Genomic DNA, 13372 nt, shown 5'->3' on the forward strand with positions numbered 1-13372 from the left:
TATGGATATGGTCGAGGAACTATGTGACTAGATCTCGTTTCTTCTTCTTTTTCTCCTTTTTCTTCTTTTTATAATAAGGGGAAGCCCTAACTAAGCCAGTAAGGATCATAAAATGTCGGGGAGTGAGAGGCAGTCAGGCTTGATTGATGAAATGGAATCGTAGACATAATTCTTTGAATCTGAAGTATTTCATCGGGAAAGAGGATCTAAAAGTGTGTAGAGACATAGGAGAGACTGCAGTATATTTATCGGGGGATGAAGTATTCACTTGCGAGTCATGGAAGCCGTGGATCCTTAGAATGACTCTGTGATGAATGCCTCCTAGGAAGGATGGTCCAGGCATCTGCCCTTAGGAAGAACATCAGGTGCGTGGTCCTTACAATAAGGGAAATGCCAGTGGTCCTGATGGGGGTAAAAGAGCCTGGTTCCTGTCCCGGCCAGCCATCAGAAACCCCTTGGCAAAAACACACGAACGTCGCTTCGTTGAGGGAGCGCCCCAAGCTCCTGCACAACAACCGAAAGCAGTGAAGAGGACAGAGGAAGCCAGTAGCCGCCGGATCATTCAGTTGGTTAAGTGGAGGAAGCTTAATTAAAGCCAAGGTGTGGCCAAACCTGGGAACCCAAAGGGGTCTGTCTCCAAGCATGGGTCTCAAATCTGCATCCCCAGGCGAGTAAGATGCGCTAATGTACAGGCGGAATTCTTGTTGAATGGATTCTGAAAATCTCGTTTCGCCAACTAATACACTTTACAACAATACGCACAACATTTTGTGCAGCGGACACTGTCAACCATTGTGGTTATTGGCACTCTCACACCTGCAACATCGCATTGTTAACCCTGGTAGTGGACTCTACCGAATGTTAACGCACATACCATACATTTTGCGGCGCCTTACACTTCGGTAATTAGTTGCCAGTGAATAGGGAAAGGGTTTATACACTATAGCTTCTCATCAAAATACCTCAACCCAAGGTCGATAAGGGGAGATCTAGACAGACAAATACATACCAGGAAATTGGTATCCACGTAAATACCATTCATTTACAGCTTAATTTCGCCGTTCAGCTACCACATATATTTTTCAAAAGGCATATGTCGTCCTAACTCTCTCACTAAGCAAATTAGACATGATTCCATGGCACTGGTTAAGGTATGTGCCTGGGAAGAAATTCACTGGCTTGCTAAATTACAACGTGCCTCTTGAAAGCCACTGGTCTTTATAACTAGATTGGCACGAGGATCATTACTTTCGGCATCCTGACTGAAAGATGCAGTAACGAATCTGACTACAAGACCAATGGCAAATATCAACTCCTGGGATAGCAGTACCAGAAGCGTCCTCCAGTGATCACTTTAAACTGGTGAGTTTGTGTCCTACAGTGAGGCGCATTTCTAAAATAATAATAATAATAATAATAATAATAATAATAATAATAATAATAATAATAATAATAATAATAATAATAATAATAATAATAATAATAATAATAATAATAATATCTTTATTTCTACAAGTACATGTACAAGGTATACAGGCGTAGCTGACATTAATGACATAGAAAGCCGCTTATTATGCGGAGCATCTCGAGCAAATTAGGTCAACTTTTTCCCGAGGATGCGACCCACACCAGGCAGTATACTGCCCTCATGGAAACTCATGGCTGAACCATGAGCAATCTTTACTGAATTTTTGAAGAGAGTAATACACTCCTCAATCACAAACTAATCTATAAATATCATGGCTGCATTCATGTAAATGACAGTATCGGGAGATCACCTGGCCAACACTACCAAGTACCTTAATCATATTTACGTTCTTGTCATCATGATGATAAAACACTGAGCTCGCCTTCGAGGCATCAGCGACGGGGCTCCCGAAGTAGAGGCAGATATGTCTCCGTGTCTTTCTCATGGGCCAGAGGCACTCTGACACCAACACCGTCACAATCAATATCTACACTAGCATCGACAGAAGAGGTCACTGTTTCAGTGGAAGCAAAGGAGGGAAAGGTTATAGAAAATTCCATAGATCCCTTCAACATGATTAGCAGCGCTGATGGCGGCTAGAAATTGCACTCTCCCTAGCCAGTGTATAACACCAAGATGGTTTCCCCAAAATTAGATGAGCGAACCTTAGCAAAGCATCCTGTTTAGACAAAGAGTACCAATCATACTAACGTTTTTCGCGTAATGGCGTCATTCAACTATCAGAAAATAAGGGGCGAAGGTGAACTGGAAAGAATGTCTGGAGTCTTACGGTTCTGGTCGCAGTTCCAGGATCTGTAAGCAATCTCTCTTATTTTCTTTACACATTTGAATTTACAGGCTAAGAGCTGTTATCTTACCTCATCTCAGTACCACTTCCACAGTAAAGTGGTGCAGTCTTCTTCGGGTGACATGATAGTCATTACAGCAGTGTAATTGGTGAGTGTTTAGTAATGAAAGGACAAATAATCATCCTCTATATCTCCGTACAAATGGGAAAACATCCCCACCATTTAGCAAGACTTAACAAATTTTACATAATATGTTTAATTTGTTTGATTTTCGTGACTTGTGTGGCAGAGTGACACCCCAACTAAACCCGTTGGGGTGTCCCGTAGCTCGATGGCTAGTACACTCAGCTCACTTACTGAGTTCCGGGGATTGATACCCGGTACGGGTGGAAACATTAGGACTTGTTACCTTAAAACACCTGCTGTCCGTGTTCACGCATCAGTAAATTAGGTACCTGGGTGTTAACGAGTGGTTACAAAACTGACCTAATTTGCCCGAAATGCTCTACATAATAAGGGGCTATCTATGTACTGGTATATCATTGATGTCAGCTAGGTCTGTATACCTTGTATACCTGGAGTATACCTGGAGAGGGTGTCGGGGGTTAACGCCCCCGCGGCTCGGTCTGAGACCAGGCCTCGTGGTGTACATGTACTTATAGAAATAAAGATTATTATTATTATTATTATGAAGGGTGAAACAACTCCATGAGAATGTGGTAATCGGATCTGATCTCAGAAAGAGGAACATAGCTCCCATTACTCGGATCAAGAGATCTTCACTACACCTCACTAGACGATCTCTACCAAAATAAGAAAAATGTCACTTTAGAAGATCATGTTTATCCGTCTCAGTGTCAACTAGTTTATTCATCTACTTATTTATATATCAATTAATTTTTCCAGTTAAACTCATTTTTTTAATCATAAATGAATATATATTCATCTACCAGTTCATTAATACATTTTCTTAAGTATCTGATTATTTATATATTTCTCCATTTTCTCTCTCTCTCTCTCTCTCTCTCTCTCTCTCTCTCTCTCTCTATATATATATATATATATATATATATATATATATATATATATATATATACATATATATATGTATACGAGTACCAATCATGTTAACGTTCGTCACGTAATGACGTCATTCATCCACCTTCATATCCATTGACCTTCTGATGTCTGTCTCACGTCTGTCTGCCTACATCTCTCTCTTTCTCTATTACTGTTTCTCTCTCTCTCTCTCTCTCTCTCTCTCTCAGTCTGTCTCACTACCTCTCATTCACTGTCACTGTCACTGTCTTACTATCTCTCACTCACTCTCCCTCACTCTGTCTCACTATCTTTTATTCTGTCTCACTATCTCTCTCCCTCACTGTCTCACTATCTCCCTCCCTCACTGTCTCACTATCTCCCTCACTGTCTCACTATCTCTCTCCCTCACTGTCTCACTATCTCCCTCACTGTCTCACTATCTTCCTCACTGTCTCACTATCTCTCTCACTGTTTCACTATCTCTTTCCCTCACTGTCTCACTATCTCCCTCACTGTCTCACTATATCTCTCCCTCACTGTCTCATTATCTCTTTCATTCACTGTCTCCCTCACTGTCTCACTATCTCTCACTCACTATCTCTCTCCCTCACTGTCTCACTATCTCTCACTATCTCTCTCCACTGTCTCACTATCTCTCACTATCACTCTCCTTCACTGTCTCACTATCTCTTTCATTCACTGCCTCACTATCTCTCTCCCTCACCGTCTCACTATCTCCCCACTTTCTCACTATCTCTCTCACTCACTGTCTCATTATCTCTCACTCACTGTCTCACTATCTCCCTCACTTTCTCACTATCTCTCACTCACTGCCTCTCTCCCTCACTGCCTCAATATCTCTCACTCACTATCTCTCTCACTCACTATCTCTCTCATTCACTATCTCCTCACTTTCTCACTATCTCTCACTCACTGTCTCTCTCCCTCACCGTCTCACTATCTCCTTCACTTTCTCACTCTCTCTCTCTCTCACTGTCTCATTTTCTCTCACTCACTCTCTCCCTCACTGTCTCACTATCTCTTTCACTCACTGTCTCACTATCTTCCTCACTTTCTCGCTATCTCTCATTCACTGTCTCTCCCTCACTGTCTCACTATCTCTTACTCACTATCTCACTCACTGTCTCACTATCTCTTTACTTTCTCACTATCTCTCACTCATTATCTCTCTCTCCCTTACTGTCTCACTATCTCTCACTCACTATCTGTCACACTCACTGTCTCTCTCCCTCACTGTCTCACTATTTCTCACTCACTATATCTCTGTCTCACTTTCTCCTCACTTTCTCACTATCTCTCTCCCTCACTGTCTCACTATCTCTTACTCACTATCTCTCTCACTCACTGTCTCACTATCTCCTTCACTGTCTCACTATCTCTCTCCTTCACTGTCTCACTATATCTCTCACTCACTGTCTCACTATCTCCCTCACTTTCTCACTATCTCTCACTCACTCTCTCTCTCCTTCACTGTCTCACTATCTCTTACTCACTATCTCTCCCCCTCACTGCCTCACTATCTCTCACTATCTCTCTCTCACTGTCTCACTATCTCCCTCACTGTCTCATTATCTCTCACTCACTATCTCTTTCCCTCACTGCCTCACTATAACTCACTATCTCTCTCACTCACTGAATCACTATCTCTCCTTCACTGTCTCACTATATCTCTCACTCACTGTCTCACTATCTCCCTCACTTTCCCACTATTTCTCACTCACTGTCTCTCTCCCTCACTGTCTCACTCTCACTCACTATCTTTCTCCCTCACTGTCTCACTATCTCTCACTCACTCACTGCCTTTTTCCCTCATTGCCTCACTAACTCTCACTATCTCTCTCCCTCACTGTCTCCGTCACTGCCTCACTATCTCTTACTCACTATCTCTATCCCTCACTGTCTCACTATCTCTTTCCCTTACTGCCTCACTGTCTCTCACTATCTCTCTCACTCCTTGTCTCACTATCTCGCTCACTGTCTCACTATCTCCCACTCACTACATCTTTCCATCACTGCCTCACTATCTCTCGCCCTTACCGTCTCACTGTCTCCCTCACTGCCTCACTATCTCTTTCCCTTACTGCCTCACTGTCTCTCACTATCTCTCTCACTCCTTGTCTCACTATCTCGCTCACTGTCTCACTATCTCCCACTCACTACATCTTTCCATCACTGCCTCACTATCTCTCGCCCTTACCGTCTCACTGTCTCCCTCACTGCCTCACTATCTTTCACTCACTATCTCTCTCCCTCACTTTCTCACTCACTGTCTCTCACCATCACTGTCTCACTATCTCTCACCATCACTGTCTCACTATCTCTCACTCTCACAACATTCACACCAACAAATTACATGCTAATTAACACACATGAAACTAACTTAAAAGTTTTAATTTTTTTAATTTCAAGCTGTCGTCAGCGTCACCTGGTGTTCAGTCACCTGGTGTTCAGTCACCTGGTGTTCAGTCACCTGGTGTTCAGTCACCTGGTGTTCAGTCACCTGGTGTTCAGTCACCTGGTGTTCAGTCACCTGGTGTTCAGTCACCTGGTGTTCAGTCACCTGGTGTTCAGTCACCTGGTGTTCAGTCACATAGTGTTCAGTCACCTGGTGTTCAGTCACCTGGTGTTCAGTCACCTGGTGTTCAGTCACCTGGTGTTCAGTCACCTGGTGTTCAGTCACATAGTGTTCAGTCACCTGGTGTTCAGTCACCTGGTGTTCAGTCACCTGGTGTTCAGTCACCTGGTGTTCAGTCACCTGGTGTTCAGTCACATAGTGTTCAGTCACCTGGTGTTCAGTCACCTGGTGTTCAGTCACCTGGTGTTCAGTCATATAGTGTTCAGTCACCTGGTGTTCAGTCACCTGGTGTTCAGTCACATAGTGTTCAGTCACCTGGTGTTCAGTCACATAGTGTTCAGTCACCTGGTGTTCAGTCACATAGTGTTCAGTCACCTGGAGTTCAGTCACCTGGTGTTCAGTCACCTGGTGTTCAGTCACCTGGTGTTCAGTCACCTGATGTTCAGTCACCTGGTGTTCAGTCACAGTGCTCAGTCACCTGGTGTTCAGTCACCTGGTGTTCAGTCACATAGTGTTCAGTCACCTGGTGTTCAGTCACCTGGTGTTCAGTCACCTGGTGTTCAGTCACCTGGTGCTCAGTCACCTGGTGTTCAGTCACCTGGTGTTCAGTCACCTGGTGTTCAGTCACCTGGTGTTCAGTCACATAGTGTTCAGTCACCTGGTGTTCAGTCACCTGGTGTTCAGTCACCTGGTGTTCAGTCACCTGGTGTTCAGTCACCTGGTGTTCAGTCATACAGTGTTCAGTCACCTGGTGTTCAGTCACCTGGTGTTCAGTCACATAGTGTTCAGTCACCTGGTGTTCAGTCACATAGTGTTCAGTCACCTGGTGTTCAGTCACATAGTGTTCAGTCACCTGGAGTTCAGTCACCTGGTGTTCAGTCACCTGGTGTTCAGTCACCTGGTGTTCAGTCACCTGGTGTTCAGTCACCTGGTGCTCAGTCACATAGTGTTCAGTCACCTGGTGTTCAGTCACCTGGTGTTCAGTCACCTGGTGTTCAGTCACCTGGTGTTCAGTCACATAGTGTTCAGTCACCTGGTGTTCAGTCACATAGTGTTCAGTCACCTGGTGTTCAGTCACATAGTGTTCAGTCACCTGGTGTTCAGTCACCTGGTGTTCAGTCACCTGGTGTTCAGTCACATAGTGTTCAGTCACCTGGTGTTCAGTCACCTGGTGTTCAGTCACCTGGTGTTCAGTCACCTGGTGTTAAGTCACAGTGTTCAGTCACCTGGTGTTCAGTCACCTGATGTTCAGTCACCTGGCGTTCAGTCACCCGGTGTTCAGTCACCTGGTATTCAGTCACCTGGTGTTCAGTCACCTGGTGTTTAGTCACCTAGTGTTCAGTCACCTGGTGTTCAGTCACCTGGTGTTCAGTCACCTGGTGTTCAGTCACCTGGTGTTCAGTCACCTGGTGTTTAGTCACCCAGTGTTCAGTCACCTGGTGTTCAGTCACCTGGTGTTCAATCACCTAGTGCTCAGTCACCTGGTGTTCAGTCACCTGGAGTTCAGTCACCTAGTGTTCAGTCACCTGGTGTTTAGTCACCTAGTGTTCAGTCGCCTGGTGTTCAGTCACCTAGTGTTCAGTCACCTAGTGTTCAGTCACCTATTATTCAGTTCAGTCATCTAGTGTTCAGTCACCTAGTGTTCAGTCACCTAGTGTTCAGTAACCTGGTGTTCAGTCACCTAGTGTTCAGTCACCTAGTGTTCAGTCACCTAGTGTTCAGTCACCTAGTGTTCAGTCACCTAGTGGTCAGTCACCTAATGTTCAGTCACCTAGTGTTCAGTCACCTGGTGTTCAATCACCTAGTGTTCAGTCAACTGGTGTTCAGTCACCTGGTGTTCAGTCACCTAGTGCTCAGTCACCTGGTGTTCAGTCACCTAGTGCTCAGTCACCTAGTGCTCAGTCACCTGGTGTTCAGTCACCTGATGTTCAGTCACTTAGTGTTCAGTCACCTGGTGTTTAGTGGAAAAGTGTTCAGTCACCTAGTGTTCAGTCACCTGGTGTTCAGTCACCTGGTGTTCAGTCACCTAGTGGTCAGTCACCTAATGTTCAGTCACCTAGTGTTCAGTCACCTGGTGTTCAATCACCTAGTGTTCGGTCACCTGGTGTTCAGTCACCTGGTGTTCAGTCACCTGGTGTTCAGTCACCTAGTGTTCAGTCACCTAGTGTTCAGTAACCTAGTGTTCAGTCACCTTGTGTTCAGTCACCTAGTGTTCAGTCACCTGGTGTTCAGCCACCTGGTGTTCAGTCACCTGGTGTTCAGTCATCTGGTGTCTAGTCACCTGGTGTTCAGTCACCTGGTGTTAAATCACCTGGTATTCAGTTATCTTGTGTTCACTCACCTGGCGTTAAATCTCCTGGTATTCAGTCACCTGGTGTTCAGTCACCTGGTGTTCAGTCACCTAGTGTTAAGTCACCTGGTGTTTAGCGACATAGTGTTCAGTCACCTAGTGTTAAGTCACCTGGTGTTTAGTGACATAGTGTTCAGTCACCTAGTGTTAAGTCACCTGGTGTTTAGTGACATAGTGTTCAGTCACCTAGTGTTCAGTCACCTAGTGTTCGGTCACCTAGTGTTCAATCACCTGGTGTTCAGTCATCTAGTGCTCAGTCACCTGGTGTTCAGTCACCTAGTGTTCAGTCACCTAGTGTTCAGTCACCTGGTGTTCAGTCACCTAGTGCTCAGTCACCTGGTGTTCAGTCACCTAGTGTTCAGTAACCTAGTGTTCAGTCACCTTGTGTTCAGTCACCTTGTGTTCAGTCACCTAGTGTTCAGTCACCTGGTGTTCAGTTACCTGGTGTTCAGTCACCTGGTGTTCAGTTACCTGGTGTTCAGTCACCTGGTGTTCAGTCACCTGGTGTCCAGTCACCTGGTGTTCAGTCACCTGGTGTTAAATCACCTGGTATTCTGTCACCTGGTGTTCAGTTATCTGGTGTTCACTCACCTGGTGTTAAATCTCCTGGTATTCAGTCACCTGGTGTTCAGTCACCTGGTGTTCAGTCACCTAGTGTTAAGTCACCTGGTGTTCAGTCACCTTGTGTCCAGTCACCTGGTGTTAAATCACCTGGTGTTCAGTCACCAGGAGAGCCACTATATATGTGGAGAAATTTTCTCCAAGAGGGGGTATCAGCCCCCTTCAGCCCCTTTCAGCCCTGAGGGGCCCAGCCCTCTCAGAAGGGGCAAGCATCTTGTTTACTGCTACAGCAAGTAATTGATCCCAGGTGCAATACGAGTATGTGACGTGGTCAAGCGACCGCCGCTCCTTGCAAGAGTCCAGTGTTGCAAAGTGTAGTTTAATAAGAGACAGTCCATCTCTTACCTTAGCAGGACAATTAAAGAAAATCCTGTCCCACTTTATTACCATGGTAAAGATAGTGTACATTGTTGTCTATGCTTAAGACAGCAAGAATCAAGCATTCTGCTTTGCTTCATGGAGGAAGTTTGGCAAGGAAGCAAAAAGTACTAGGTCAGCTTTTCCTTTATGTTGAGGGGCATGGAGCGGTGTAGAGCGCTGTGAGGTCAGATTACTTTTGACTCTTCTGAGAGTCACACTGACGCCAGGATAACCAACAAAGAACACTGATCCGTGCATTAGTGTGAACAAAGTGTCTCACAAAACATGATAAACACTCACAGAGAAGTGTGATCAGCTTCATCAGTGATTAGATTGTGGACAATGAAGACAAACTTTGTGGAACATAGTGTACCAGTGTGCATATTCCTAGACTATGGAAGACGTGGACATCCAAGGACACTTCAGCTTCTATCAAGTCACCGATACCTGTCGAGGGTGTAAAGAACACCATAGCTCACGCTACAAGAGCAAGGTGGGTTGCAGATTTCTTGTAGTATGGGGGACTGCGCAGTTCTTGTGTCGCAAGGAGTATGTAATCAACTTATAGTCGGCAGTGAGGTGCGGACTTTTGAGTCCACACAAGTACGTACGTCAGCCACCAGTGAATGAAATATGCTGACATAACACCCCCTAGGGGTAATTTATCAATGATAACATAATATGATCTATTACAGCCCGTTGTGAAGTGACTTCGACAGCTTCTCAAGACCTCGTCTGCAGGGGCGGCTGTGCAGGCGATGAGCTGTCTTTCTAAGCTAAGTTTTCCCTATATTTAAACTATAACCTTAGCTGGTAAACCATTTCTCAATATATATATATATATATATATATATATATATATATATATATATATATATATATATATATATATATATATATATACACTATATATATATATATTATATATATAATATATATGCAATAAGATCACAGTAAACAGGTGATTTCAAAATATGCAAAACAACCACTCTGAAAGAATAGAGAAATTCCAAGCGCTTTCGTGACTACTCACATTATCAAGGAACTATGAAAGTGAAGCATCCAAGGAAGCTATATAAGGGGTCCGGCCAGCACCTCACTATCAGATCCCACAACGGTTAAACACGTGACGCGCGGCAAGCCAACTTGGATAGGTCCTTTGCACAACTCACCCCCAAGCTATTCTACCCAAGAAAATTTAAAAATTATTTGTCCAGTGTATTATTAAATTCTTCCCAAATTCTATTAATTATAAATGGATCTAATTTATATAAACCAAAGGAAATATTCATATTATTGTCAAAACTGCTTTTTATGAAACAAGATTCAATTATATTCCTGTCGACCATGGACTTGCTTGATACTACTTTCTCAACTTTTTGAAAATCAATTAGAACTGGACAAGATTCCAATGCTCTATTTATTCATGTAAGAGATTTTAACCATAAACCATACCCCCGGCCGGGATTGAACCCGCGGTCATAGAGTCTCAAAACTCCAGCCCGTCGCGCTAACCACTAGACCAGCTAGCCACAATAAGATTCATCCAACTAGGTATATTTCTACACCATAGGAAGGTTAGCACAGGCACCTCTGTGACCACAAATGCAAGTTTTTACAGACGAATCTCCAGCTAGCGTGGCCGTGACGAACTCTAGCTCAAGTCCCTTCACTGCCGTCAACATGACTTAAGAAATCGTAATGACACGATTGCAAATAAACCATACCCCCGGCCGGGATTGAACCCGCGGTCATAGAGTCTCAAAACTCCAGCCCGTCGCGCTAACCACTAGACCAGCTAGCCACAATAAGATTCATCCAACTAGGTATATTTCTACACCATAGGAAGGTTAGCACAGGCACCTCTGTGACCACAAATGCAAGTTTTTACAGACGAATCTCCAGCTAGCGTGGCCGTGACGAACTCTAGCTCAAGTCCCTTCACTGCCGTCAACATGACTTAAGAAATCGTAATGACACGATTGCAAATAAACCATACCCCCGGCCGGGATTGAACCCGCGGTCATAGAGTCTCAAAACTCCAGCCCGTCGCGCTAACCACTAGACCAGCTAGCCACAATAAGATTCATCCAACTAGGTATATTTCTACACCATAGGAAGGTTAGCACAGGCACCTCTGTGACCACAAATGCAAGTTTTTACAGACGAATCTCCAGCTAGCGTGGCCGTGACGAACTCTAGCTCAAGTCCCTTCACTGCCGTCAACATGACTTAAGAAATCGTAATGACACGATTGCAAATAAACCATACCCCCGGCCGGGATTGAACCCGCGGTCATAGAGTCTCAAAACTCCAGCCCGTCGCGCTAACCACTAGACCAGCTAGCCACAATAAGATTCATCCAACTAGGTATATTTCTACACCATAGGTGCCTGTGCTAACCTTCCTATGGTGTAGAAATATACCTAGTTGGATGAATCTTATTGTGGCTAGCTGGTCTAGTGGTTAGCGCGACGGGCTGGAGTTTTGAGACTCTATGACCGCGGGTTCAATCCCGGCCGGGGGTATGGTTTATTTGCAATCGTGTCATTACGATTTCTTAAGTCATGTTGACGGCAGTGAAGGGACTTGAGCTAGAGTTCGTCACGGCCACGCTAGCTGGAGATTCGTCTGTAAAAACTTGCATTTGTGGTCACAGAGGTGCCTGTGCTAACCTTCCTATGGTGTAGAAATATACCTAGTTGGATGAATCTTATTGTGGCTAGCTGGTCTAGTGGTTAGCGCGACGGGCTGGAGTTTTGAGACTCTATGACCGCGGGTTCAATCCCGGCCGGGGGTATGGTTTATTTGCAATCGTGTCATTACGATTTCTTAAGTCATGTTGACGGCAGTGAAGGGACTTGAGCTAGAGTTCGTCACGGCCACGCTAGCTGGAGATTCGTCTGTAAAAACTTGCATTTGTGGTCACAGAGGTGCCTGTGCTAACCTTCCTATGGTGTAGAAATATACCTAGTTGGATGAATCTTATTGTGGCTAGCTGGTCTAGTGGTTAGCGCGATGGGCTGGAGTTTTGAGACTCTATGACCGCGGGTTCAATCCCGGCCGGGGGTATGGTTTATTTGCAATCGTGTCATTACGATTTCTTAAGTCATTTTAACCATCCAATTGATTTTCAAAAAGTTGAGAAAGTAGTATCAAGCAAGTCCATGGTCGACAGGAATATAATTGAATCTTGTTTCATAAAAAGCAGTTTTAACAATAATATGAATATTTCCTTTGGTTTATATAAATTAGATCCATTTATAATTAATAGAATTTGGGAAGAATTTAATAATACACTGGACAAATAATTTTTAAATTTTCTTGGGTAGAATAGCTTGGGGGTGAGTTGTGCAAAGGACCTATCCAAGTTGGCTCGCCGCACGTCACGTGTTTAACCGTTGTGGGATCTGATAGTGAGGTGCTGGCCGGACCCCTTATATAGCTTCCTTGGATGCTTCACTTTCATAGTTCCTTGATAATGTGAGTAGTCACGAAAGCGCTTGGAATTTCTCTATTCTTTCAGAGTGGTTGTTTTGCATATTTTGAAATCACCTGTTTACTGTGATCTTATTGCACTATATACATATATATATATATATATATATATATATAGATATATATATATATATATATATATATATATATATATATATATATATATATATATATATATATATATATATATATATATATATATATATATATATATATATATATATATATATATATATATATATATATATATATATATATATATATATTGTGTGTGTGTTTGTGTAAGGTAGAATTTGATTGGGTTACGTGAGGTTCACCTTCAGAACACTAGACAGCTGTTTATGATATATGACATACATCTGGAAAATATTTATCTCAACTTTTTTTTTTCCCGAGTGAACATGAAAAATTCGCATTGGAACATGCGGGATTTTTCTCTCTCTTTCTTTGTTGGGTTTATCATGACCACTGACACGCGGGGGGTTGATCACGCACATAGTCTGCTAACACACGAGGGGTTGAACACCGACATAGTTTTCTAGCACAACAAGTGAAAAATACAGTTAGATCCAAACTACCAGGAGCATCAGTCATTGCCCCTACAAATACTGTCTTGCTTGGAGCACCTC

Source organism: Cherax quadricarinatus, chromosome 4 (assembly GCF_038502225.1).
Source record: "Cherax quadricarinatus isolate ZL_2023a chromosome 4, ASM3850222v1, whole genome shotgun sequence".
Classification (NCBI taxonomy): Eukaryota; Metazoa; Arthropoda; class Malacostraca; order Decapoda; family Parastacidae; genus Cherax; species Cherax quadricarinatus.